This window comes from Tamandua tetradactyla, chromosome 25, assembly GCF_023851605.1.
Source record: "Tamandua tetradactyla isolate mTamTet1 chromosome 25, mTamTet1.pri, whole genome shotgun sequence".
In the NCBI taxonomy this organism is placed as follows: Eukaryota; Metazoa; Chordata; class Mammalia; order Pilosa; family Myrmecophagidae; genus Tamandua; species Tamandua tetradactyla.
In genome coordinates, this window is record NC_135351.1 from 44,980,148 (window position 1) to 44,996,038 (window position 15,891).

The 15,891-nt window shown below is 41.7% G+C and overlaps 1 long non-coding RNA gene across 1 annotated transcript; it reads right to left on the reverse strand.

The window, feature by feature from the left end:
* Positions 1-1,356: 1,356 nt before the first annotated feature.
* On the reverse strand, positions 1,357-15,684 carry LOC143668856 (uncharacterized). The gene is made up of 3 exons (XR_013168589.1): positions 15,519-15,684; positions 2,311-2,456; positions 1,357-1,479 (listed from the first exon to the last, which is right to left on the reverse strand). It is a non-coding gene; the product is annotated as an uncharacterized LOC143668856 (long non-coding RNA).
* Between the last annotated feature and the right edge of the window lie 207 nt (positions 15,685-15,891).

Genomic DNA, 15,891 nt, shown 5'->3' on the forward strand with positions numbered 1-15,891 from the left:
AAAGGAGAAACTGGAAGGAAAACAGGGGTCATGGGCCCCAAGCAAGTCTGAAATCTACCAGGGCAAACTCCATTAGACTTTAGGGTCTGAGAGTCATTTGTTGATTGATGCTTTGTCTTCTGGACCTGTTTTTGTGGCAGCCCCCACATCCCCACTTCCAAGTGCCAGGTCCTCCTGCTCTCCCTAAGTGCTTGTGCCTCTCCCTCTACTCCCTGGTTACTGGAGTGGTTGCCTCACTCTGCCAAAGTATCCTCACCTGAAGTGAGGCCCACACTCGTAAGCATTAGGTTGGCAGCTGAACTCTCCCTGAATGCCTGGGAATGGACCCTACTCTCTCTGAGCTTTGGGGTGGCAACTGAACTCTTCCCAAATATTCTCCATGTGCAAGGACAAACACACCCCTTCCCTACATGTGGGTGGCCTCTCTCTCTTGGCCCCATGAGTTCTTTCTTGGTTAAGTCCTCAGCTTCTATGATACTGCCCTTAAAGTCACTCTTCTTTCAGTTCATCCCTTCTCTGTCCTTTTCAGTCCAGACTAGCAGTGGTTCTACTCACATAAATTTTGTAAAAACATTGTTAGTTTTGCATGCAGTTCAAGGGGGTCTAATACATCAAACAAAAGGACCTTCTACAAATCCTTCCTGGAAACCTGCATTTCCAATCTTGCCTTCTTCTGAACTGGCCGACTCATTCCACGTCCAGCTACACCCTCTTTAGCAGGGAGCTGTCCACTTAAACCCTCATGCACAGCCCTGTCCTCTGGGGACTCACTTCCAAAAGCTCAGGTAGGGCCCTGCTAGAGCCACTTCTGGCCCCATTCTCAGGGCATGCTATCTGGATAGGCTGAGAATTTTCAAAATTATCCATTGCTGTTTCTTTGTGCATAATAGTTAAATCCTCAATTTATCTCTTTCCTCCAGCATTTACTGTATGTTCTGAGAAGAAGCCACTCTGCACCTTCCACAGTTAGCTTGGAAATCTCCTCAGCTAAATATCCACGTCCACCACTTATGAGTTTTGCTTTCAATCTAACAACTGGACATTATTTCACCAAGTCTCTGTTACTTTGTAACAAGGATCGCCTTTCCTTCATTCATCATTTCCTTCTAAGGTCTCACTGGAAGTAAATTTTAACTTCCATGTTTCTGCTGACAATCTCTTCAAAGCAATCTAGGCTTCTAGCCTCTATCCACGACCCAACTTCCCTACATTTTAGGTGTTTGTAATGGCAGCCCACTCCCAGGACCAAAAACTCTTAGTTTCAAGTCTGCTATGACAAAGACCTTGCAATGGGTTGGCTTACACAGAGGAAATTTATTGGTTCATAAATTGAGGGACAATAAGTCTTGCTTCCTCCTGGGGCTGGTGCGTCCTGGCTGGCGATCTGTGAACAGGTCTAAATTAGAGTACATATTTCAATCCAGCACCGTTCTCAACAAGGTTCTGAAGTCGTCCATACTCCGTCTCAAGTATGTTTCCCTGGTTTAAAAAGTAACTTTCTGTATATAGCTTGTTGGGTTTTTTAGCTGAGAAAATGGAGGCTAAAACAGATAAGCAAATTATACTTGCCCATTCAATCTTTTATCCATTCACTCAAAAATAGTCATTTGAATTTAAACTACAAGAAGCAAGATGGAGGCTCTGCCCCCCACTTTCGAGTGTGGGGACTGGGGCTGTGTGTGGGCTCACTGTGCGTTTCGGGGTGCGTTTGCTGAGTGTAATTCCATGGGGCCATAGGCACGTACGCGGTGCCTCTAAGGTGAAGGCTGACCACTGCTAGCATAGACCCCAGCTAGAGCACTGAGGCTGAAGGGGGCCTGTTGGTCCATCCCGGTGGCCCTGGCTTTCCCCAGCAGGAGCTCGCAACCCTGAGAGGACAGCAGTGTGCTCTCCACCAGTGCCTGTCAAGGGGCGCGGAGAGGCAGGCTGAATGCCCCGGGCCTCACGAGCCTGTGCGGCAAAGACGGACTCACGTGTGGGTGGGTCAGATCAGAACCATCTGGGCCAGCAGTCCGGGCCTGGATTTTACTGACTTGGGGAGCATGGTGTACCCCACATGATTAATACATGTTTGCCTCATGCTACTTCTTTCCCCACTGCCCTGTATTGGTCCCTGAGCGGAACCCCATAAGCTAATGTAAGGCCTTGCTTCTGACACTGAGTTGACTTCAGTAGTTACTGAGTGTGGGGATATAGAGACACATAAAACATGCTCCAGCACTGCTTAAGTACTGCTAAGTCTGAGGAAGAAGCATTACAGAATCTTGAATTGCCTTGAATTGTAGACACTGGCTGTCGGGCACGTCTTACCTTGTAGGAGATGGGGGAGCTTTACTTGCTGTGAATTGCTGTGAGATGAAGGCATCAGCTTATTACTTGATGGAAACTCTTGTGGAATTTTCTAGCAGGTTATAAGTACCCAAAAGACTCTTTGATGACTTACATCCTGGGGATGACTGGGGAAGAAATGGGAGGGAAGCACCATGCCTTATCCCTCCCATATTTTCAGATTCAGTAAGGTTATAATAGATTTAAATATAAATAGATAGGATAATGATATAACATTTAAGTTTTCCCTGGAGATAAAGCCTCCATAGCAAGGTTTGATTTTCCTTACCAGTTTCTACTTTCTATGCCTTATAGTTTGTCCTAAAGGATTTGTCAGCAGTAAAACATCCCACCTATAAGCCACACTCTCAATGCTTGCTGCACACCGGCAGGGCTGACGTGTTTTACGTCAGGAGAACTGGAAGTTCATTTCTTACACTTATGGAGAACAGAAAGGAAAAGAAAAACTTTAGACATAGATGTTAAACTCACAGAAGCAGTGGGAGGTTCAATTTACGCTGGGACACTGTGTATATATATATATATATATATATATATATATATATATATACTTAAATATATATAGTGTATATATATATATATATATATATATATTTTTTTTTTCTTCATGGGCAGTCACTGGGAAACAAACCTGGGTCTCTGGCATGGCAGGCGAGAACTCTACCTGCTGAGCCACTGTGGCCCGCCCAATATGTATATTTTTAATAATAAACTATTTCCAGAGCAGTTTTAAGTTTACGGAAATGTTGCACAGAAATGCAGAGAGTTCCCAGACCCCCCATCCCGTTTCCTCTATCACCATCTCGCATTACTGGGGTATGTCTGTTACGATTGATGGGCGGATGCTGGAGCACTATTGGTGACTGAGTGTAGAGCTGGCCTCCAGGGTTCCCTCTCCGGGCTGGACAGCTGTGTGTTTCCGACAAGTGTGTGACATCCGGTACCCACCATTATGTGTCATTCAGGACAGTTTCACTGCTCTGAAGACGCCCTGTGTCCACCAAGATACGCTTTTTTCCCCAATGTTTCATGGAAGGAGCAGGACGAAGGCACAACTGCCAGAACAGTGGTGTGTCTATTTCTAGACCTCTTCCTGTCCTGCCCAGGTCTCACTGGGCCCAATGGTGCCCGAGACTTCATCGGTGTCATCAGCCACCCCCTCCCCTCTCTGCTGGGGGAAGGTGTGTGGTTGATGAGGGGACCCGCAGACCTGGGGAGGTGGGGAGGGGGTGGGCCGGGTCCAGTCAGTGAGGGAGCCTGCGAGGAGCCCGCTGTACTCCTGGGACTCACGCCGTGCCTGGCACACGGCAGCAGCTTTTTAAAATGTGTTAGAGGAATGCACATGTGAAGAACTGCCTAGAAAATCATACCAAATCTTTTGAAGAAGTTGTGGCCTAATAAGTAGGACTTGTGATGTTTAGATGAGTTTCTTGGTTTTGACTAATACCTTGCATGCAGCTGGCACACAAAAGCATTTGTTGTCCAACCCCTGGATTGGATATTGAGATAAGCATTATAGATTTTAGTTCTTCATATGTATTAGAGAGGACTGAGAACTCTTTTTTTTTTTTTTTTTTTGGGAAAGCATGCCTCTTGTTTTAGTTTGCTAGCTGCCAGAATGCAATGCACCAGAGATGGATTGGCTTTTAATAAAAGTGGATTTATTTTGTTAGTTCTTCAGAGGAAATGCAGTATAACTTTCAACTGAGGTTCTTTCTTATGTGGGAAGGCACAGGATGGTCTCTGCTGGCCTTCTCTCCAGGCCTCTGGGTTCCAACAGCTTTCCCCGGGGTGATTCCTTTCTGCATCTCCAAAGGCCTGGGCTGAGCTGGGAGTGCTGAGATGAGGTATGCTGAACTGCTTGGGCTGTGCCACGTTGAGTTTCTCATTTAAGCACCAGCCAATTAAGTCAAACATCATTCATTGCAGCAGGCACGCCTCCTAGCTGACTGCAGATGTAATCAGCAACAGATGAGGTTCATGTACCGTTGGCTCATGTCCACAGCAACAGAACTAGGTGCCTGCACCTGGCCAAGTTGACACCTGACTCTAACTACCACACCTGTTTTTATTTTCCACTTTTTAAATTTTTTGTATGCTGTATGGTGGGGTTTGCTTTTCATTCTTTTTCCATGTGACTATCCCATTATTGCAGCACCATTTGTTGAATTTTTTTTGTTTCCTTTTTTGTTTGTTTGTTTACTCATTGTTTGTTTATTTGGGAAGTGTATGGGCCAGGAATCGAGCCCGGGTCTCCCACATGGCAGGCAAGAATTCTACCACTGAACTACCCATGCATCTCCTCATTTTCCATTTTTAAGAACAGTTTTATTTTTTTGAGGGTAAAAGCCATTTCATCTAAAACTGTAGGTACTCTAAATTCATGATTCCCAGCTTTTAATGTATTAACTTGCTTATTCCTTCTTTTGTAAATACAGATCTTGGATTGACACTCTGTACACGTCTAATGAGCCCATCACCAAGAGCTGTGTGCTTGTATCTGGGAGAACACTTTTAGGGCTGGGTCGGTGTGTTTATTTTCTGACAGCACATGGGCAGCAGGTGGATCAATAAATAATTTCCCTCAGCAGCTGTAAACAAAGACAATTTTTGGTTTTGCATTTGTAAAGAAGATGAAATGAAGTGCATGCCAGTGAAAAGGGAGTGTAGCTGAAATGAAATAACGGGGAAATAGGAGCTGAGTTGTCAGTGGTAAGGGAAGGCCTTTTTATTCCATTTTCTAAATTTTATTGCTTGATAGTTATACACACAAGCCCATTAAATAATAAGGCAAAACAATTGAATTCATTTGCACACCAAATTGACTTGAAGGAAAGCAGTTAGGGACTAACTGGTGGGGAGAAATCCTCCAGTGTGGGTCATTAGTTAATTATTGACATATTTACTGTTTCTATGAATTCTGACTCGCTGAAAACCATACAAAGGACACTTTCAGACAGTAGGCTGTTTTTATTTGTCCATTTCTCCCAGCTAGTTTTTGTGTCTGTAATACTCTGTTTAATTTCCTGGCTTCTAAAACAAATACTCTGCAGTGGAGTTGGCATAAACAGTGGGAGTTTATTGGTTTGGTTTTGAGGCTAGGAGAAGTCTGAATTCAAGGTGTCGTTTAGGTGATTCTTTCTCCCAGAGGCAGTGGCGTCCCAGGACGTGGTGCCAGCCCTCCTTGCTCCTTGCTTTTCATCCATGCGGCAGCCTCTCCTGGCTTCTCCTTTCCTCTCCGGTTCCCCTTTGGTTCTGGCTGCTCCTTCAGGTCTAGGTTTCATTCTGCTTCTAAGGGCTCCAGTAACAGGATTAGGGTCCACCTGCCTGGGCTGGGCACACCTTAAATAGAGCATCCTCATCAAATGGTCCTGCCTGCAATGGTCACAGCACAGGCATGGGTTGACTTTAAGAACATATTTTTCTGGGGTGCATACAGCTCCAAGCTACCACTTACTGTTCAGTCACAGTTAGAACTCGTCTTTCTCATCCTTGTCACGTAACGAAAAGCCAGTAGTATGCCATATGGTCTCTTTCTGCATAATGAATTACTTTTTTGGCTGCTTTTTAAAACCATCTTGCACCTGATGGCCTGGGCAAGAGGGGCCACAGGTGCTAATGCCTCAGAGGACAGGCAGGCAAAGGTACAGGCGAAGCTGTCCATGCATCCTCCAAAGGTGAGCTATGGCCGTGGGAGGGTGGGGGCCTGTTGGAGCCAGATCTGAGACATCAAGAAGAGCTAGACCTTGGAAATTCTGCATGAAATGTTCCTACCTTTCAATTTAGGCCAACATGTCTTTAAACGCCCTGAGGACCCCCCACCCCCACCCTGGCTGTCACTGGCTGCCCTCAGAGCTCTGATGCGCAGGCAGGTGAGAAAGGAGGGGCCTGAATCCTCCACCCAGCCCTCCAGCCTCATGAGCCGGGCCTCAGGCGACTCACTTTTTGGCTCAGGACCACTTTCAGAATGAAGGGTTTTGGTCAAATCATTTGTCTTATGGATTTAACTGAGTCCCTGGAAAAGCTATGCTGGAATCCTCACCCCCAGTGCCTGAGAGTTGTGACCCATCACTGCAGAAGGAATGAGACAAGTTGAAATGAGGTGATGCTAGAGGAGGCCCTTAATCCGACATGACCAGTGTCCTAAGAGAAGGACTTGGGACATAGGCAGACAGACACACAGAAGGGAGAATGCTCGTGTGATGATGGAGGCAGAGGACATCCTAGATGGCTGGCCAGGGCAAAGGCGTGGGACGGATTCTTCCCTAGAATATTCGCAGAGAGCACGACCTGCCAACAGCTTAACTGTAGACTTTGGGCCCTCAGAATTCCGAGAGAATAAATGTCTGTTGCTGTGAGCCGCTCTGGTTGTGGTCCTTTGTTATGACCGCCTAGGCAATTGAGATAATATGCAATTCATTTTTTCCCCAACGTTCACAGCATCTATGATTTTGTAAGTATCAGTATCTGATCTTCACATTTACTCACATTCTTATTTTCACTGTGAATTATGTGATTTCTCCAAATATTTGAAATCTGCCTGTTCTTGGCCTCTGCGAGAGTTGTTTATGAACATTTGTTGAAACTGACCGGGGAAAATACTGTCAGCTCATCTCTAGTTGAAGTAAATTGTTAGCAGAGTCGCAGCCACGACAGCTCCCAGGGCTGTAAACACAGTCAGCGCCTCCCCAGAAGGCCTGCGAGCAGACGTAGTTCTGGAAAGCACAGTGTCCTCGTCCCAGTTCCTTGTCTGTCTGTCCTCACAAGGCACGCTGTGCTGTGGTCTCCTGGAAACCATCTCCTTTCTGTCATAAACCAGATTCTAGATCATGGGTTCTGTAGGTCCTTTAATACTCGGACTCAAACCCTAAAGGGACCTCCACAACGACGTGTGACGAAAAGACTTTCTTTTTCATTTTGTCACACAATTTCTTTTTTTCTCTTACACAGTTCCTAGGTGGCAGAAATAAGAATACATTGCCTTTGTATCCACTTTTCAGCGTGGGGTTTTAGGTGTTTTAAATGCAATAAATGTATCCAGACAGAATCTTACATGGTAAATTAGTAATAATCCCCGTGTGGAGGAACAATCCATACTTCTAATTATCACACTTAAGTGCCTCTGTCCTTACAGACAACAAGCTGGGTAACCTTGAGAAATCACAACAAACCTTTCTGCAGTTCCATTTTCTTATCTATAAAAATGCTCTTAAAAATCTCGTAGGATTGCTGTGAGGATCACAAGAAAGCAATTAGATGTGAAAGTTAAAACACAAAGCACTGTGTTTCAGGAAGACAACATGTTAATCAGTCATTTACATCCTTCAAAGGTGCGAATAAAGTGCCAAAAGAAGGAAACCTCTGGTTGGGTACTGCACACTGTCCCTGAAGTTCTTTTGGGCTTGGGACTGTTCTCCCTGTTCTCTTCTACCGTTCCTTCTTCCCCCATTTTAAACTCTCTCTTGTACCTCAAAGGTTGAATTTATTTGTGTCACTGTGTATATGGAATCTAACTTGTAATTTCAGAGAAAAAAGATTTTGCCCATTTCCTGAACGACTTTAAAAATATTTCTTTAGATTTATACTTTAAAAATTCTACATTTAATCTGAATTTACCCTTCTCTCTGGACTTCTTCCAGTTTCCCACATCAGTATTAGAATTGAGGAGTTTGGGTTAATGTAATGTCACATGCTCAATTAGGTAGAGAACACACTATCATCTTCTTTGCACCCATTCTTACATAAAAAACAGTTTTCTAAATGTCTCAATTACTATTATTGAAAATGATGGCATGATATTCTGTAACTGGATGTACGAAAATTCCTTTCATTTTAAACATTCAGTTTGTTTTTTATTTGTTTTGTTTTCTTTTGGCTATTTTTCAAGTATGCCCAGTGCTGTGCTAGTCTGCAGAAAACCACTTCTTGAGAAAAAATTGTGGAAAGTAAGGACTTGATTAGTAGTATTTGCTGGTCTACTTGGTGCAAATGTTTCTGCTCTGGCTGGTTTTAGCTACTGACTCGATGTCACCAAATGGGAAGGGATGGACCTGACCGGCTCCCATGGGCCAGTACAGGCAGCCCCAGAGCACACTGGCACAGTGCTACGCCGAGCATCTCAGAAGACATGGAAAAGGGAGGGCTCTGATTGCTGCTTTACCATTAACTTCTTTTATTCATAAACTATATTTAATGTTTGCATAGTATTTCATGCAGGAAGACTCTATGCTATATATACATATGTGTGTATATGTCTATATAAAATATCTATGTTCTTTTTGCAAAAAGAGTAAAAGCAAATCTGTTAATGGTCTTTCAAGATTAAATTTCTTCACTTATTTTTTTCCTGTAGTTATAAAAATATTTGTGCCAAATAGTTTCACCTTTTTCTAATTAGTGATAATTCCTTTATTAACTTATTATATTATCCCTGAATTATTTCAAAGCTTATGCAGGCATGCAAGTTTTATCACCTATGATTCTTTTTCTCATAGCATCATTGATCTTTTTTCCTCTTTGCAGAAAAGTTATTTTGGTAGCATAGTTTCTGAGGTGTCTTATAAGAGAGTCCTTCAAAGTGCTTAATGTTGTTCCATTGTCCCATGGTAGACATTGTTACAGAGGAAAAGTCTGTTGTCTCCTAATTTTATTTGTTTTGAAGATAAATTTATTCTCTTCCTGCCTGGGTGTTTGTAGCATTATTTCTCTTTGAGACAACAATAAAATATGCCCTTATGTAGCAAGGTTGACAAAGTCTTCTTTCATTTTGTGCAGAGCCTTGTAAATCTCCTCGGTTTTCTACTTTCTCTAATTCTGGTTTCACTTGTATTTTGTGATAATTTCTGTGCTCATGGCTCTGTCTGATTTGGGGTCAGAGTTTGCAGCTCCAAATTCTATTCTGCATTTATCTTTTAACTTTTGTGTTTTATTTTTTCATCTGTTCGAAGTTCTTTTTGTTCTATATTTAGGTTTCTTCACTGTATCACCAATTTAATATTCTAAAATGCCTGTTTTGCAATATTTTTCTCTTCAATGTGCTTTTTTTGGGTCAAATGTTTTTATCCTCCTATAACCTCTTCTCATCGTGGTCTGTTCTCATATGTTGGTCTAATCTTGTTTAATACTGTGGTAGTTTAAAGCTGTATGAACCTCAGAAAATTATGTTCTTAAATTTAATCCATTCCTATGGGTGTGGGCCCATTGTAAGTAGGATATTTTGGTGATTAGAATCTTATCCTAAGATGTGACTCACCTCATCCAGGGAGGTCTTAGTCTTTTTACTGGAGTCCTTTATAAGATAATGAAATTCATATGATGAGAGCAAACTATGGAAGCCAGAATTTGAAAGCAACAAAACCCAGAAGAGAAGAGAAAGACCAGCATATTGCCATGTACCTTGCCATCTGTAGAGGAGTCCAGGATTGCTGGCAGCTGGTCTTCAGGAAGAAAGCATCACCTGATGATGCCTTGATTTGAATATTTTTCTCAGTGTCAAACTTGGAAATGAATGAACTGCTGTTGTTAAAGCCAATCCATTTCACAGTATTTGCTTTTGGCAGAAAAGCAAACTAAAACAAATGAGTAACATATTAAAAAATAATTGCAAACATCAAATAGATATTTTGTAAACTTTTCTAATATTTCCTCAAAAAACTATTTTATGGGTAGGCTCTCCCCCACCCATATTTTTAGAGATTTGTTCTTTTTTTCTTGTACTAAAATTTTCTTTTGTGGGTCATGTTGACTATTTTTCCCTTTGATTATACTTGAAGGAGGCTCATTCTTACCAAGTCTGATATGAAAGGCAGTCACCAGGGACCACCTTTCCTTAGAGCCTCTGCCATCTGATGCTCATCTCCTAAAGCCTTCCCTTTCAGTCCTGAGATTGTATGGAGAGCTGATCTTTGGATAGGCAGCAGAAAGTAACAACAAATGCCACTTCATCTAGTGGTGAAAGAGCCAGTGAGAATTCGAGTTGAGAGGAAAAATTCTTTGAAAAGGTTAAGTAGAACTCAGATTTCTAGTTACACTATTTCCTAATCCAGTATTATCATTTTGAGAGTTTATGGAAATGTCTACTGGATCCAAATAGATCAATTTCTTTTTGTTCAGTGGCTTCTAAAATTATTAATATTTTTTTCTTAACCTGGATATCTTTGGATATGTAATGGCAATTTGTAAAGGGAACCTGCTTTACTTTCATTTTCTATCTCATAATAACCTTTGTACTCAATTTCCACAGAGTATAAAAATAACTGATTTTTTTTGTGTGGTTTTCTATCTCATAATATAACTTTTGCTTATTCAGTTCTACATGCACAATGAAGAAAGATTTGACCTATATTTTAAACTTTTACTTCAGCAGATCAATAATTCAGAGGGTACATGATACATGGGTCCATCCATCAATATTTTGGACCCTTACTGTGCCTTGTGTTGAGTTCTGAGACCAAGGCCAGAACCACACAGCACTCTGGTGTCACTGCAATTCTGTATTAATGGGGATAGGATTTAATGAGATTTCAACATGTTGTATACGCCAGTACACACCCAATTTCCTAAGCCAATTGAGAAGTGAAGTGACACAGAAATGCAAAAACAATATTAAACCATCTCTGAATTATAGTGTATGCAGATCTTTCCTTGCATCAGATTTGAATAAGTACAATTTCACTTAAATATATGCAGATTAGCTTGGATCCTCTGAGAACTTACCAATTGCTTGGAACATGTTAGATCCAACCACAAAACTAACCCAGGGTATAAAATTCAAAGTAGAAAATTCTCAAAATTGATAATCCACCAATAGCCAAGAGTGGGATAGTCTTTCCTAGAAACATGTAAGTGTCGCTGAGGGGATGTTCATGTGCCTGTGTGTACGTGTTTGTGTGTAGTGGAGGTTGAGGATTTAGCTGTATTTTTTCCAACACGCTGAGTTGAATGATAGAGTCGTATATAGTATTCTTCTTTAATGATTAGGTCTACTTTGGCTACTTATTTTAATCTAAGTTAAAACTCTTTGTTTTACAAATGCATTAAACAACATGAAATTTAAAACTAAATTCTGCAATGCTGCACTAATTTATGTCTGCTCTAGTTTGGTAGCTGCTGGAATGCAATACACCAGAAATGGAATGGCTTTTAAAAAGGAGAATTTAATAAATTGCTAGTTTACAGTTACAAGGCCATGAAAATGTCCCAATTAAAGCAAGTTTATAGAAATGTCCAATCTAAGGCACCCAGGGAAGCATGCCTCGATTAGAGATAACCAGTGATGTTCAGGGTTTCTCTCTCAGCTGAAAGGGCACATGGAGGTGTCTGCTAGCTTTCTCTTCCAGCTTCTTGGAAGAGGCGTTTTCCTTCTTCATCTCCAAAAGTCACTGGCTGGTGACTCTGCTTTGTGGTTCTGTGGTGTTCTGAAGCTTTCTCTAAAATACATCTTCTTTTGTTGGATTCCAGTAAACTAATCAAGATCTATGTAGAATGTAGAATCTATGTAGACACATCTCCATCTAATCAAGTTTAACGCCCACAATTGATTGAGTCACATCTCTGTGCAGATAATCTAATCAAGTTTCTAACCTATAGTACTGAATAGGGATTAGAAGAAACCATTGCTCCCACAAGATTGATTAGGATTAAAACATGGCTTTTCTAGGGTGTATAAATCCATTCAAACTGGCAGAATGTCTATCCATGATTACTCTATTTTCAGAAAATATTTAAACTTATGACAATATTTGTGCCCAAGTCCATTGAATTTTTTAGTAAAATGCGACTCTTCCTGATTTTCAATTTGTAATATCTGTCTACTTCCTTGATGCACTAATTTTGAATTTATTTCAAAACACACAGCAAAATAAAACAAACAAAAAAACAAGGAAAAGTTTGACACTGATATTTACAGTTTTTTTCTTGATATTAAGTCTGATACTTTTGTAAGCCATGAGTATCTATGTACTAGATGGCAATTTCCATACTGTTTTTAAAGATTGTTCCCAAAGTTGTTAGATAGCTTCAAAACCTTGGAACTTTCATCTTGATGGAAACTTTTTGCTGTTTTCTTATAAAAATGTTTTAATGTGGAGAAAACATAGAGTCACTCTAAGTCTGTGTCCTCAAGGAAGACTTTTTTTCTGTGCCTGTCCTAGATCTCTAAACAACAACTTTGAATGTAGGAGAAACCCTTCTTGGTGTGAACATTATAGAAATATAATCAAAATTTTCTTTGTGATCAGATCCCCTATAAATCTTTAGGGTTGATTTTGGAGGAAAGTTCCACAGCCCTTGCTAGGGGCTCATCTGTGTCAGATACACTCTCTAGTCTAGCTATAATCAGCTTCCAAATCTGAGTCATGAGGCAGTCCTGTAGGGAGGCCATTTTAATTTCTGTGGCTGCTCAAGCAAATATCATGAAATGGTTTGGATTAGAAAATGGGAATTTATTTGCTCAAGGTTTTGAGGCTAAAAGAAAGTCCAAAACAAGGCATCATAAAACACAACACTTTCTTCCTGAAAACCATGGCCTGGCTGCCTGTGATCCTTGGCCCTTGGCTTCTCTTCATATGGCAATGCACGTGGCAACCTTTCTTGGCCTCTCCATTCTCTGGTGTTGAATTTCAGCTTCTTGCTTTCATGGCTTTCTCTCTCTGTCTGAATTTCGTCCCACCAGTAAGGAATCCAGTAGCAGTGTTTAAGCCCTATCCTAATTGAGGTGGACCAAACCTTAACTGAAATAAGTTCATCTAAAGGCCTACTTACAATGGGTTGACACTCACAGGAATGAATTAAGTTTAAGAACATGTTTTTCTGGGATATTATATAGCTTCAAACTACCACACTCCACCCTCTGGACCCCCCAAAGACGTGTTTTTTCTACATACAAAATGCATTCATTCCATTACAATAACCCAAAAGCCTTAATTCATTTCAGAAACAATGCTTGGTCTCATCAAATTCACTTATAGGTGTGGTCTATTCTGGGACACAATTCCCCTCTGTCTGTGGATCTGTGAAACTTTGAGAAAAGTTATCTGCTTTGGATAGAAAATGGAAGGACAGGCATAGGATAAACTTTCCCATTCTGTTGGGGGGAATTGGAAGGAAAACAAGAATTATGGACCCCAAACCATTCTGAAACACAGAAGGACAGACTCCATTAGATTGCAGGGTCTGAAAGTCATGTATGGAATGATGTTTTGTCTTCCAGTCCCACCCCTTCCAAGTGGCTGTGCAGTGGCCATGCTCTGCCTGAACACTGGGGTGAAGTCTCCACCCTCTCCCCAGCATGGGGTGCTGGTGAAGTTCTTCACAGGCTCTGGGGAACAAGTCCCACCCCCTCCAAGCATTGGGGTGAAAGCACTTTTCCCGAACAATGGAGCAGAAGGGCCATCCTCTCCAAGTACTGGGGCAGATTCACCTTTTCCACATACATGTGAGCTTGCTCTCGTGGTCCAATGAGATGTCTTTGGTACAGACTTTGGCTTCCGTACGCTGTCCTTGAAGCCATTCTTCCTTCAGTTTCCTCTTCTTTGTCCCCTTTAGTTCAGGATAGCGGTGGTTCAGTTCATACAAATCTCATTTAAAAAAAACTTGTCAGATTTGCATGTAGTTCGCAGGGGTCCAATCCATCACAGAGAATGACTTTCCATAGATCTTTCTTGGGTAACTTTATTTCAAATCCTGACTTCCATAGAAATTGCTGATTGTTTCTATGTTCAGTTATACCCTCACATAGAGCCCTTTCTGGAAAGGCTCAGAATTTTCTAAACCATCAATTTTTTATTTCTTTGTTTTCAGGAGTCCAGTTCTCAACTTATCCCCTTCCTCTTTCATTTCACTATAAGTGTAAGGAAAAACCAAGCTGCGACTTCCACATTTAGATTGAAAATCTCCCCAGCTAAATACCCCAAATTCAGGGTTTTCAAATTCTGCTTTCATCTGACATCAGGACTCAATATTGTCAAATCCTCTGCCACTTTAAAACAAGGATCACCTTTCCTCCAGTTTCCGATAACTCATTTATCATTTCTTTCTAAGGCATCTTTGGAACTGCCTTTAATGTCCATATTTCTACCAACAGACTCTCCAAAACAATCTAGGCCTTTCTTATCAAGCACCTCACAATTCTTCCAGCCTCTACCCATTACCTAGTCCCAAAGCTGTTTCCACACTTTTTGGTATTTGCAAGACCAGCATCCCACTCTTCTAGTACCAAAATCTGATTTAGTTCTTAAGCTGCTCAAGCTCATGCCATGAGATGGTCGGATTAAACAATGGAAATTTACTTATTTAGAGTTTTGAGGCTAAGATACAATCCAATTCAAGCCATCATCCAGGTGATGCTTTCTTCTTGAAGTCTGGCATTCTGGGGCTGGCTGCCATGATCCTTGCTCCTTGGGTTCTCCATCACATGATGATGCTCATGGCAGCCTCTCCTACCTCTCCCTTCTCTTCCAGGCCCTGTTGAATTTCAGCTTCTTGCTTCCATGGTTTTCTCTCTGTGTCTGAATTTCATTCCATTTATAAAGGACTCTACTAAAAGGATTAAAACCCTTCCTGATTGAGGTGGGTGATACCTTAATTGAAGTCACCTCTTCTAGTTACTTACAATGGGTCCATATCTACAAGAATGGATTAGCTTTAAGAACATGGCTTTCTGGGGTATATGCAACTTCAAACCACCACAGAGGTGAAGGGCATGGTTTCTGAAGCCTGGTGGTTTGGGTCCAAGTGTTGGCTCTATCCCTTACCTGATAAGTTCTTTCACTGTTCTGGGACTCCATTTCCTTATCTATAAAATGGAGGTGATGATCATGCCTGCTTTGTAGGGGAATGAGCTGACAGTAAAAGTGCCATGCCTGGCACACAGGGTGTTGTTGGAGAGCCGGCCCTGTGGTCACTGGCCTTTCAGCACAGCTACTCTGCGTAAACAATGTGCACCAAGAAAGCATTCTTGGCTGTGCTTCTTGGTTTGGCCTGGCCACCAGCCACGGGAAGGACGGGGCCCACCACCCTGGGACACATGGAATGGGATTCCCCAAGAAAAGGGGGAGCTGCCCACATGGTGGGAAGGTGGTAGGAATATCAGGAAGGTAAAGCAGTGGAGGTCCACTTGCTGTGGTCAGAGGTGGAAGAGATCATGAAGGACTAAAAGAAAGAATAGCTACCTTCACTGGTAGAAGTGTTGTTTTGTGGAACAGGCTTAGTCTTTTTTCCAGGTGGTTCTAGAGAGTAAGAATGGGACAGAAGGAGTTGCCAGAATTCAGGTTCCTACAATTCAAGGGAAAAAACAAACAAACTAGAATTCTGAAATGGAATGAACTGTACTTTAAGATTGTGAGAACCCATTGCTGGTGTTAAAATAGAGGTCTAAAATCACTTCTTAAAGGAAAAGTTTATGTAATGACAAACAGGAAAGGTGAAGTTACAGTAAATATATCTAATTCTACAACTCTGGGAACTTTTTTGGGATGATCTCAGGAATCAAGAGCTAGCTCTGCTGATGGCAGAAATGATATTTGTTTATCCAAATTCCCAGTG